Here is a 12,709-nt window from a genome sequence, read left to right as displayed (position 1 = left end):
TATGAGAGAGGGTTTGAGTTGGAGAGAGGGCATCGAAATGACAAGGGGCAGGGCGACATGGAGGCGATTTGTTTGTGGCCACCCCTTACAGGATTAATGCCTCAGGCTATAGATAGATAGACAAACTGAATAGGAAGTTCGTCATAAACGTACTATGGAGAAAATATAGAGTCGTAACATTGACTTTTGTTATGACTTGAGCTATGTAAAGGATGCTGCAAATAAACAAAAATTTAGGCCAAGTTAATGTGAAAAGATTATTGTGCATGGAAGAATGTCGTAGTCAGGGTTTCATACAGAATGAAGATATGTGCAATATTAACTTCATCACTACCATGACCGGCATTCTGTTATGTTCTTCCTAAATTCAGTTTTGTTCAGCTTAGGAATGGTTCTTCAAGTCGGAGTGGCTCCATATAACTTTCACTAACCCAGCCGCTATAAGTTGTCTCTTCAAAGCGAAATGAAAATCGTCTGCAAATATATGAACAAACTATAAAAAATACTAGATGTGCAATTTCTTCCTGTATATTCAGAGAAAACATGGAGACTGCATACCCAATCCTGCGATGTGTATACCGATTTCGTTGAAATTTATGTGCTCACTTTCGCGTATTTCTGATCTTTTTAATTTTTGGGAGGGGGGCTGACCCCCCCCCAAGAATCACTGAGAGGGTCAAGGTGCCCAAATATCGCATTACAGACTAGAGTCCATTGCATAGCATGTACTAAGAAACCAAAGCCGCAGTCCTTTTACAAATTCTTAGATTCTTATATTTCCTGAGGAGGGCTGACCGCCCTAAAAATCATGGCTGGAAAACCTTATATAGCGGAACAGCTTTCCAGGAACCAAACGAACTCACTTGGGAAGTGCCATTCAAAATTTCCCCCCCCCCTGGGGGTAGGGGGGTTTCAAGAATACTCCCCCAGTATCCCTGCTTGTCGTACGAGGCGACTAAAAGGGTTGGTGGTGGGTTAGTGCCCCACCCTGTAAAAAGAACTAACTAAAAAAGCAAATAAAGCGCCTCGGACCCGGACGGACCATACGTTGACGACTAAGGAACGGACAAAGGACATTCTGAGGGTCGGAACATGGAATGTGAGAGGAGTGAATGATGAAGTGAAAGAGAGAGAGATTGTCCAGGTGCTTGAGGATGCAAAAGTCGATATATGTGGATTGACTGAAACTAAATGGAAAAGTGAAAGGATGAGAGAATGGGAATACGGTGTAGGTATATATGCGTGAGTCAGTGAGAATGAGAGGGCAAGAGAGGGAGTATGTCTGATGATAAGCAAGAAGTGGAAGGAGAATATAAGAGAGTATGGAACAGTGGGTGCAAGGATTGTATGGGTGAGGATGAAAGTAGGTATACAAGCATGGGCGATTGTATGTGTGTATGCTCCAACAGAGGATCGAGTGGCAAGAGTGAAAGATGAGTTTTGGGCGAGAGTAGAAGCATGTATGGACAAGTTTGAGAGGAGCGAGAGAGTGCTGTTGATTGGAGACATGAATGGCAAAGTTGGGAATGTACGAGTGGATGGAGTGGTTGGTCAGTGGGGTGTGCCAGCTGAAGTAGATGGGAATGGTAGTGCTTTGGTGGACATCTGTGCTGGTAAGGGGTTGACAATAGCCAACACCTACTTTCGTCATAAGATGATCCACCGGTATACATGGAGAGTAATGAGGAGGATGGATGGTGAACTTGTTGAACGAAAGGCAATGATAGAGTACGTGTGTGTGGATGAGCGAATGAGAAGACAAGTGTTGGATGCAAGGGTGTGGAGAGGGTGGGGGAATGGAGTCTCGGACCATCACTTAGTGATGGCCAAGGTAGAGCTGCAAAGAAAGTGGTTGAGGAGACGAAGGGGAAGACAGGAGGAAGCAGCTCCTGTGAGAAGAGTGGAGAAATTGCAAGACAGTGAGAAAATGACAGAGTATAAGAGCATAGTGGAAGAAAGATTGGGAAGGTATGAGCTAGAGCAGTTGGAAGGGGTGGAAGACGTATGTAAGATATTCACGGAAGAGATAAGCGCAGCGTGTGAGGCAGTTTGTGGAGTGAGGAGGAGATGCAAGGGTGTGCAAAGGACAGCATGGTGGAATGATGAGGTGAAACGAGCTGTGGAACAAAAGAAGAAGGCATATGATGAATGGTTGGCGAGTAGAGGTAGGGGAGAAGATGAGAGAGAGAAGAGAGAGGTATATGTGAGCAGGAGAAGGGAGGTTAAGAGACTGGTGAAGGAGTGTAAGAAGAAAGTGGATGAAGAGTTTGGGAGGAATCTGAGTGTGAAATGGAGGGAGAGTAAGAAATTGTTTTGGAAGGAGGTAAAGAAAGTAAGGCAGTGTGAAAGGGGAAATAGTAGGGGAGTGAAAGATAGGAATAATAGATTGTTGGTGGAGAAGAGAGAGAAATTGAGGAGATGGAAGGAGCACTTTGAGGATTTGTTGAATGTAGAGAGTGAGAGCAGTGTGAGTATAAGTGGTTGGGGAATGGCTGGGATAAGAAGAGATGAGAGGAGGGAGGAAGAGATCAGTAGGTCGGAAGTAGTGGAAGCGATGAAGAAGATTAAGTTGGAAAAGGCCCCAGGAATTGATGGAGTGTGTGGTGAAATGCTTAGGTATGGGGGTGAGATTGTTGTGGAGTGGATATGGAAGTTGTGTAGATTGGCTTGGGAAGAGGGAAGGGTTCCAGAGGACTGGAATCAGGTATAATTGTTCCTCTGTACAAAGGAAAAGGGGAGAGAGAAGTATGTGGTAACCATAGGGGTATCTGCCTTCTTAGTGTGACTGGTAAAATATATGGTAGAATACTCATTGATAGGGTTAGGCATATGACAGAGGAGCTAGTTGGAGAAGAACAAGGGGGATTTAGGAAGGGAAAAGGGTGTGTAGATCAGATATTTGTTCTAAGATGTTTAGTGGAGAAGTATCTAGAGAAGGGAAGGAAAGTGTATGCTGCCTTCATGGACTTGGAGAAAGCTTATGACAGAATAGATAGGCAAGGTATGTGGAAGGTATTAAGAATATATGGAGTGGAGGGGAAAGTGTTGAGTGCTGTGAAGAGTATGTACGAGGTAGCTAGGGCTACGGTGCGAGTGGATGGTGAGCTGAGTGAGTTCTTTGATCTCAATGTGGGACTGAAACAGGGGTGTGTGAGGTCTCCATGGCTGTTTAATACATATATGGATGGGGTTGTAAAGGAGGTGCAAGGTAGGGCAGTGGATGTGGGGGTGGCCCTAATGAATGAGAGTGAGATTTGGAAGTTTCCGGTGTTGCTGTTTGCTGATGATACAGTATTGTTGAGTGAAGATGAATGGGAGTTGCAAGGTTTGGTGAATGAATTTGGGACAGTGTGTAGGAGGAGGAAGCTGAAAGTTAACGTAAACAAAAGTAAAGTTATGGTGTTTGAGAGGAATGAAGTCACAAAGTGTGCAGTGAGGTTGGATGGTGAGGATATGGAGAATGTGAGTGCATTCAAGTACTTGGGTAGTGTGATGAGTAAGGATGGAACTTTGGGGGATGAAGTACGTGAAAGGGTACAGCAGGGAAGAAAGGTTGTTGGTACACTGAAACAGTGATGAGAAATAGGGAGGTGAGTATGGAAGTTAAGAAGTCACTGCATGATGGTATTGTGATCCCTACCCTGACGTATGGAAGCGAGGCGTGGACCTTGCAAGAGGGGAACAAGTCAAGAGTGAGAGCAGTGGAAATGAGTTACTTGAGAGGAGCATGTGGAGTGACGTGGAGGGACAGGTTGACGAATGAAGAAGTGAAGGAACGTTGTGGGGTAGATGTGGATGTGGTTGAAAAGATTAGAAGAAATACACTGAGGTGGTTTGGACATGTGGAGAGAATGGAGAATGAAAGACTGACTAAGAGGGTGTATGTAGGTGAGGTGGAGGGAGGGAGAGGGGGTAGACCGAGGATGAGGTGGAGGGATGGAGTTGAGAGGTATATGAGGGAGGGGGGGTGAGTTGGAGGGAGGGGAGTCAAATGGCGGGTGACAGAGTGACTTGGAGGCGTTTTGTCTCCGGCCACCCTTTGCGGGATTAGGGCGTCGGGCTATAGATAGATAGATAGATAGATAGAGTAGGCTAACCCCATAAAAATAATACTTGGAAAATTGTGTATAGTGAAATACCTTTCCAGTAACCAAACGAACTCTCCTGCGAAGTTTCATTCAAATAAATATTCTTTTTCTGATATCTTTTTCGTAGGAGGCTGATATCCCAAAGAATCATGGGGGAGGGAGTCATGCTCCCCAAATATCGATGTGCAGTTTCTTCTTGTGCATTCAGAGAAAATATGGAAACGGCCTACCAATGCTGCGATGTTTATGCTGATTTCATTGAAATCCATGTTCTCACTTTCCCCTATTTCTGATCCCTTTTATTTTTAGGTTCATAAAATCAATGGCGAGTCTTGCTCTGCAAATATCGCATTAAAGATGAGAGTCCACTTTACAATATGTACTAAGACATCAGAGTCATATCTGCCCTCCTTCCTCTATTTTGTGTCCTATATATGTTGTGTTAGGAAGAATACTGCCACCGTATTCCCTGCGTGTCGTAAAAGGCGACCAAAAGGGGCGGGGTGAGTGGACTAGGGACCCCCTCCTCTGTTTTTTAGTTCCTAAAAAAGAGACAGGCCAGAGAAAGGGATGGGGGACTGAGTTATCCCCGTACCCTGAAGATTGGGTCTATGAATGTGCGTGGATGTAGTACGATTGAGGCTAAAAGGGAGGAGATTGGGAGAATATTTGTGAGAAGAAAGTTGGATGTGTTAGCTTTGAGTGAAACGAAGATGAAAGGGAAGGGTGAGTCTATGTTTGGAAGTGTGAATGGAAGATTGTCAGGTGTTGATAGAGGAAGGGCAAGAGAAGGTGTGGCCTTGTTAGTGAGTCCGGAAGTACAGCAGTGTGTGATTGAATGGAAGGAGGTGTCATCGAGACTGATGTGGGTGAAAGCGAAATTTGAACATGAGTTGTGGGTGTTTGTGAGTGCATATGGGCCTGGTAGTGAAAGGGATGAAGAAGAGAGGGAGTCTTTCTGGAATGATGTTGATGAGTGTCTGCAGAGTTTTGGAGCGAATGTGAATGTGGTAATGATGGGAGATCTGAATGAATGCTAGAGTGGGAAATGTAGCAGTTGAAGGTGTAGTTGGTATGCATGGTGTGCCTGGAAGAAATGAAAATGGGGAACGAATGATAGCGATATGTGCTGAGCGAGAGATGGTGATTGGAAATACTCTGTTTGAGAAGAAAGATATTTATAAGTATACATGGGTGAGACAGTAGGGTGGAAGGGTTGTTGATAGAGCTTTGATGGACTATGTGGTTGTGTGTAGGAATGTAATAGGAAGATTGTTGGATGTGAGAGTTCTGAGAGGGGAGGGTGGAGGTATGTCTGACCACTACCTGGTGGAGGGAAAGTTAAGAGTAAGTAAGAGATGGGTGAGAGCTAGGAGAGTTAGGTGTGGCAGGGAGGTTTTGAAAGTGAGTGAGTTGGATAAAAGAGAGAAAAAGATAGAGTATCAGGAGAAATTGAAAGATAAGTGGAACGCAGTGAAAGATCGGGAAAATGGCATTGTGGAGGAGGAATGGCAGTTGCTTAAGAGTGCCGTGGTGGGGCATGCAGAAGAGGTGTGTGGTGTGAGACGTGTAGGTGGTGGTGTAAGAAAAGGAAGTGAATGGTGGTGCGAGGAAGTAAGTATGGCTGTGGCTGAGAAGAGACGTGCATATGAAGTGTGGCTGCAGAGGAAGGATGAGATGTCATATGAAAGGTATAAGGAAAAGAGGAATAGGGCGAGAAGGGCTGTGCGTGATGCTAAAGTGGCAGCAGATGAGAGGTGGGGTAGGCGGCTGACAGAGAATTTTCAACAGAATAAGAAAATGTTTTGGAAGGAGGTGAAAAGGGTGCGAAAGGGAGAGTCTGGGAAGGAAGAACGAGCAAAAGCAGAGGATGGAAGGATGTTAATTTAGATGGATGCAGTGAGGAAGAGATGGGCAGAGTATTTTGAAAGATTGTTAAATGTAGAGGAGGAAAGGGTGGCTGAGATTGTGGGGTATGGAAGGGTGCAAGGAATATATGTGTTGGGAGAGTTGAATGATTCTTTGATCACGAAGGAGGAAGTGCAGGAGGCAGTAAAGGAGATAAAAACAGGGAAAGCTGCAGGTATCGATGGGTGTGCTGTGGAATGCCTGAAGGGTGGTGGAGTGACTATTGTTGACTAGTTAGTAAGACTGTTGAATGTATGCTTTGTGAAAGGTATGGTGCCAATTGACTGGGCAAGTGCTTGTGTGGTCCCGTTGTATTAAGGCAAGGGTGATAAGCATGAATGTACTAGCTTTAGGGGTATAAGTCTGTTGAGTGTTGTAGGTAAGGTGTATGGTAGAGTGTTAATTATGAGAGTTATAGAGGGTACAAAGGGAGTGATTGGTGATGAGCAGTGTGGCTTTAGGAGAGGGAGGGGATGCGTGGATCAGGTGTTTGCTGTGAGACAATTGTGTGAAAAGTATTTAGCGAAAGGCAAGGATGTGTTTTGGGCATTTATGGATTTAGAGAAAGCGTATGATAGAATTGATAGGGAGGCATTGTGGACTGTTTTAAGATTGTATGGACTTGATGGTAGGTTACTAAAAGGGGTGAAAAGTTTTTATGTAAATAGTACAGCGTGTGTAAGAGTGGGAAATGCTGTGAGTGATTGGTTTCCCGTGAGAGTGGGGCTGCGACAGGGATGTGTGATGTCGCCTTGGTCGTTTAATATTTACGTGGATGGTGTTGTAAGGGAGGTGAATGCAAGAGTTTTAGGTGGAGGTCTGAGTCTGGTGAATGTTGATGGTAGAGAGTGGAATCTGAAGCAGCTGCTGTTTGCAGATGATACTGCACTGGTGGCTGATTCAGAGGAGAGATTCAGACAGTTGGTAAAGGAGTTTGGAAGGGTGTGTGAAAGGAGGAAATTGAAAGTAAATGAGAATAAGAGTAAAGTGATGAAGTGTAAGAGGTTGGTAGATGGTAGGGGGATGAATATAGTTTTGAATGGCGAGTTGCTTGAGGAGGTAGAGTGTTTTAAATATCTAGGGTCACATGTTGCTGTTGATGGAAGAATAGATGCAGAAGTGAAGTATAGAATAAATGAAGTAGGAAAGGTGCTGGGAGGATTAAAAAAAGGGTTTAGATGTCGTTCGCTTAGAATGGCTGTAAAGAGAAGGCTGTATGAGGATGTTGTGGTACCGACTGTGTTATATGGGGCTGAAACATGGAATATGGGTGTAGCAGAGAGGAAAAGTTTGAATGTAATGGAGATGAGGTATCTGAGGAGTATGTGTGGAGTGACGCGTATGGATCAAGTGCGAAATGATGAAGTGTGAAGGAGAACTGGAGTTGTTCGGGAGATGGCTGGTAGAGTTGAGCAGAGCGTGTTGCGATGGTTTGGGCATATGGAGAGAATGGATAATGAGCGATTGGTGAAAAAGATAACTAGATCTGATGTGAGAGGTGTAAGGCTGAGAGGGAGACCACGAATAGGATGGATGGACAGTGTGAAGAGAGCGCTGGATGCGAGAGGGATGTCTGTTGAGCAAGGAAGAGTGGTTGTGCGTGACAGAAATAAATGGAGAGAAATTGTGAATGAATAAATGATGACGCAGCCCTGAGGGGATATTCTCCCGCATTTGGTCTGATCAGTTAGTCAGGGCAGGTGCGGGTAAGGGGATGGGTCTGTTATGATGTGGCAGGGGTAAACCAGCTCTGCTGTCGGGCCCTGCTGCGGATGTCACTGATTGCATTGCGCAGTTGACCCTTATGCGGTGTGGTGCAGTGAGGATCTGTCCGTTCTCCCCTTTGGGGCTAAGATGCGAATGAATGTGTTTGAATGGATGAGTAAATGGGGAGTGTGTCGTCCTGTCTCGGCTACCTCCCTTTCCTTGGGGGAAGCAGCCTAGGTATATAGATATAGATAGATTATACGTTTTGGAGGGGGCTAACCCCCCTAAAAACAATGGTGAAAAATTTTATGTAGTGGAAGACCTTATGAAGTAACCAGCCAAATTGACCCAAGAAGGTCGTTGAAATACATCTACTCACTTTCCTTTATGTCCTATCATTTTTATTTTTGAGAGTGGAGCTGACCCCCTAAGAATCATCAGGGGGTGGGGTCTCGCTCCCCAAATATCGCATTTCCAAAAAGAGTCTATTGTACAACATATACTATGATGTCAAAGCCATAAGCGCCTTCCTCTCATTATTTATGAGACGTTTTTAGTTGGGTAAGGGCATTTACCCCCAAAAAAATCATGAGCTGAGTTTCATTCAAATACAATAAATAGCTTATGAGAAGATAAAGCACACACACACACACACACACACACACACACACACACACACACACACACACACACACACATAATAATAATAATAATAATAATAATAAAAATAATAACTAACACCACCACCATCAACACCAACAGTAACAACAGTAGCATTATTAATAACAATACCTAGCTACCTATTTCCTTAATGAGTAGACACAATAAGGAAGCTTCACCGGAACTGTTTAAGGTATTGACTATAGTAATGCAAATGCTGTTTTTGTGTTCACTGCCTAAAAACTTCATATGAACACAGCATAGATATTACACAATTTTCTGTAGTTTAGTGGTAAAACAAAACATATGGAAGTTATTTTCATGCTCAGGTGTTTATGAGACATTTAATTCATACATTAATAAGTAAGTCAGTGAGGAAGTGGTTGGGAGGAAAGTGTTTTGAACTTTGTGGTCATTATACTTTAACCATCTCTGATGTGTATTATGGCCACTTTTATTTGGAACATGTACTTAGATTAAGCTAAGGTAACTTCTTGTGTAACAGCAACAAAATCTGAAGACAAAATTGTGGAAGAAATAAATGAAGCATGGGTACATTTTACAATTGTCTCGAAAACTGGCTAACTGTATGCTTAACTGTAACCATACTCCTTTCAGATAATGAGAGGGACCACTACTGTATTTCTGTAAAGCTACAGCTTTACAGCTTTTGTGGTTTTCCGAAAACACTGAGCAGATTTGAATTCGGTTCTTTCCACTAGGCTAAATGGCAAAATATTCAGCAAAAATTCTCAGCAAACTCTGTTATCATTGGATTTTCAACCAAATAGCTGTATCTCAATTAGTTTCTTAGATATTTCAAATTCAAATATGCAATTTTTCCACCAAAAATGAGTATTGACCTACAAAAAGAGGTCAAGGTTACTTATACTTGGCAAAACTGCTTGGGTTACCCCAGGGTACCTTCCTATATAATATCGATAAGATCTAAGGAGAAAAGTGCACAGAAAAATAATAACACTTACCAAAACGATAAGCTTCGCCATATACATGGTGATGCTTAATATATATATATATATATATATATATATATATATATATATATATATATATATATATATATATATATATATATATATATATATAAGCTGCATTTTTTATTTGTTTGTTTGTCCTTCAATCATGCCCAAACCATGGGCCAGAGACCCCTAGACCCACATATATTGTGAATCAAGGTGACCCAAGGATGGTTTTAAGGAGGTCAGAAGTCAGATCTCGGTCATTCCAGGTCACCAGTAGAGTATTCACCTTTTTGACTCGGACAATGCCGGGTACCCCTGCAACCAAATTTTTGGCATGGTGTCTCACATGATCTCCAGTTCGGACATAGGCTATGTCAGGTTGACCTCTGAAGTCACTTGAGGTCACGAGTTGGAGGTCATTTGAGGTCACGAGTTGGAGGTCATTTGAGGTCACAAGTAATACATGCTCGGACGACGACTCAGCAGCGCAATTTTTGGCATGGAGACTCACATGACCTTCAGTTCGGACATAGGCTATGAGAGGTTGCCCTCCAACGTCATTTGAGGTCACCAGTAGGAGGGCATTTAAGGTCACACACATTCAAACGACAACCCAGCAGCCCAATTTTGTCGTGGAGACTCAGGCTATGTGAGGTTGACCTACAACCTCATTTGAGGTCACTAGTTGGATGTCATTTGAGGACACCGGCAATATACGCTCGATTAACTGGACCCAGCAGCCCAATTTTTGGCATGGAGATTCACATGATCTCCAGTTCGGACATGGACTATGTGAGGTTTACCTCCAAGGTCATTTGAGGTCACCAGTAACAGTAAACAAGTGCACACAAATACTGTGCGTAAGTCTGCGAAAGCGGAAATAGAATGTTCCAGGACCTCATATAATCCCTCTTCAAAAGCATGAGAGGTACATGGTCTTTCTGGAGTATAAAGAAAGATTGAACTAGAACAAATAGGATTAGAGTGTTCGCCTTTTTGGCCTGGAAATGCTGGATACCCCTGCTAGTAATAATAATAATAATAATAATAACCAGAACACTGTAACTGTCCTGCGGACAGTCACTAGTCTTCACCTACTGTTCCGGATGGAGCTCCTTGACTAACGGTCACTAAGACGTGAACAAGACACCTCAGTAATGTTCATAGGTCATGGGAGGGAACATGCTGTAGTAATTTAGTGGAAATTGGTTCAAGTTTACCCTTCAGATTCCTTGTGCAGATTTGATTGAAATGTCCAGTAGACACGACCCGCTTATCGTGTTCACTCAAAATACTGATAGGACTCTTTCTGCCATGCTCTTCCTCTACACATAAAGGATTTGGATGTTTTTTTTTTTTTCTATCAGCAATGGCCCAGGCCAAGACACAAAACTTTGACCCTTCAGATTCCTTCCACAGTCTCCGGTTCTCCTGGAATCGTAACGAGACTCTGAGGCCGAAATAATAATAATACCAGCAAAAACAAAAGTCTTCACCTATGTAGTAGGTGGAGACTAATAATAATAATAAAAATAATAATAATAGTAGTAGTAGTAGTAGTAGTAGTAGAACAATAATAATTATAATAATAATACATAATATAATAATAATAATAATAATAATAATAATAATAACTAGAACACCGTCAAAGTGTCTATGGAACATTTTGAAAAAAAAAAAAAAAAAATTCCCACAGCCATTGCCTACTAGAAGCCGGACCGTTAGGGACCTAGAGGTCAAAGTCCCTGAACCTGTGTAAGTCGTCTTAGGTCATCACAGTCTATTAATCCACCAAGGTTGGGGGATCTAGCTTTATTCTTTCATGTAAAATTAGGTGACACGTCTGTCATCCAGAGTAATACAGAATTTCGGACCATAGGTGGTCTCAGAGAATTGGAACCCCCACAACCTGGAAAATGATGCCACCGCTCGCCAGATAACTTAATGTAAAATGCAAAAGTGGGGTCAGCTTGAATTACCCACTGTTATACAATTTGGGGGTTACTTACTGAAAATAGGATTTTTATTGACTTATCTACATAGAATACTGGAGAAAAAGCGGCTTCTTTATCAAAATATAATAGAAATGGACGGTTGTCATTTGCGTCTATCTCAGTTTAGGGACAGTCTACATGCGATTATTAATATGATGACTGAGTATTGATCACTGTCATGTTTTTAGGCGTTGGATGTACATCTGTAAGGAAAAATGGTAAACAGGTATAACGAAATTGTATCTTACATAACATATCCTTTGACTAACGCAAGAAAGCCTTGGTTTAATCACGCTTGTTCTAATGCTGTCCGCAACAAGGAGAGGGCCTACAAAAGGTACCGGAGCCAACCCACCCCTGAATCACATCATCTTTACGTTTCTGGCCAGAATCGTGCTAAGTCTGTTCTTCGCTCTACTAAGAATAATTTCATCCGTACTAAATACTCTCAACTCTCCAACTCGAATTCTTCCCGCTCCTTCTGGCACCTTGCCAAAAATCTTTTTAACAACTTTACCTCATCATCCTTCCCTCCTCTTCTCTACTCTGATGGTTCTGTAGCTATTTCTTCTACTGATAAAGCAGATCTCTTCACACAGACTTTCTCCTCCAATTCCACCTTAGACGATTCCGGTGCTGTTCCTCCATCACTTCCCCCCTCTGACTTCCTCATGGCTGACATTAAAATTTCTTCAGTTGATGTATTTTCAGCCATCACTGGCCTCAGTACTAACAAGGCATATGGGCCTGATGGGGTCTCTCCTGTTGTTCTCAAGACCTGTGCTTCTGTGCTTACACCCTGCCTAGGCAAACTCATTCGCCTTTGTCTGTCAACTTGTACCTTTCCTTCTTGCTGGAAGTTTGCTCTCATTCAGCCAGTCCCAAAGAAGGGTGACCACTCCCAACCCTCCAACTATCGTCCAATTGCTTTAATGTCCTGTATTTCAAAATTTTTCGAGTCAATTCTCAATAGAAAAATTTTAAGGCATCTTTCCTATCACAACCTTCTTTCCGATCGTCAGTACGGGTTCCGTCAGGGACGCTCCACTGGCGATCTTCTCACCTACCTTTCAGACTCCTGGTTATCCTCCTTTCGGGACTTTGGCGAAAGCTTTGCCATTGCACTTGACATCTCAAAGGCTTTCGATCGAGTCTGGCATAAATCTTTAATTTCCAAACTGCCCTCCTACGGTTTCTATCCTTCTATCTGTGCCTTCATCGCTAGCTTCCTTTCTGGTCATTCTATAGCCGCTGTTGTAGACGGCCATCGTTCCTTTCCTAGATCTATCAACAGTGGTGTTCCTCAGGGCTCTGTCCTATCACCAACTCTCTTCCTTTTATTCATCAATGATCTTCTAAGCTGTACATC

This window comes from Coenobita brevimanus, chromosome 20 (genome assembly GCF_032717465.1).
Source record: "Coenobita brevimanus isolate Jiangsu-jjx chromosome 20, ASM3271746v2, whole genome shotgun sequence".
Taxonomy (NCBI): Eukaryota; Metazoa; Arthropoda; class Malacostraca; order Decapoda; family Coenobitidae; genus Coenobita; species Coenobita brevimanus.
This window is presented reverse-complemented; position numbering follows the sequence as displayed.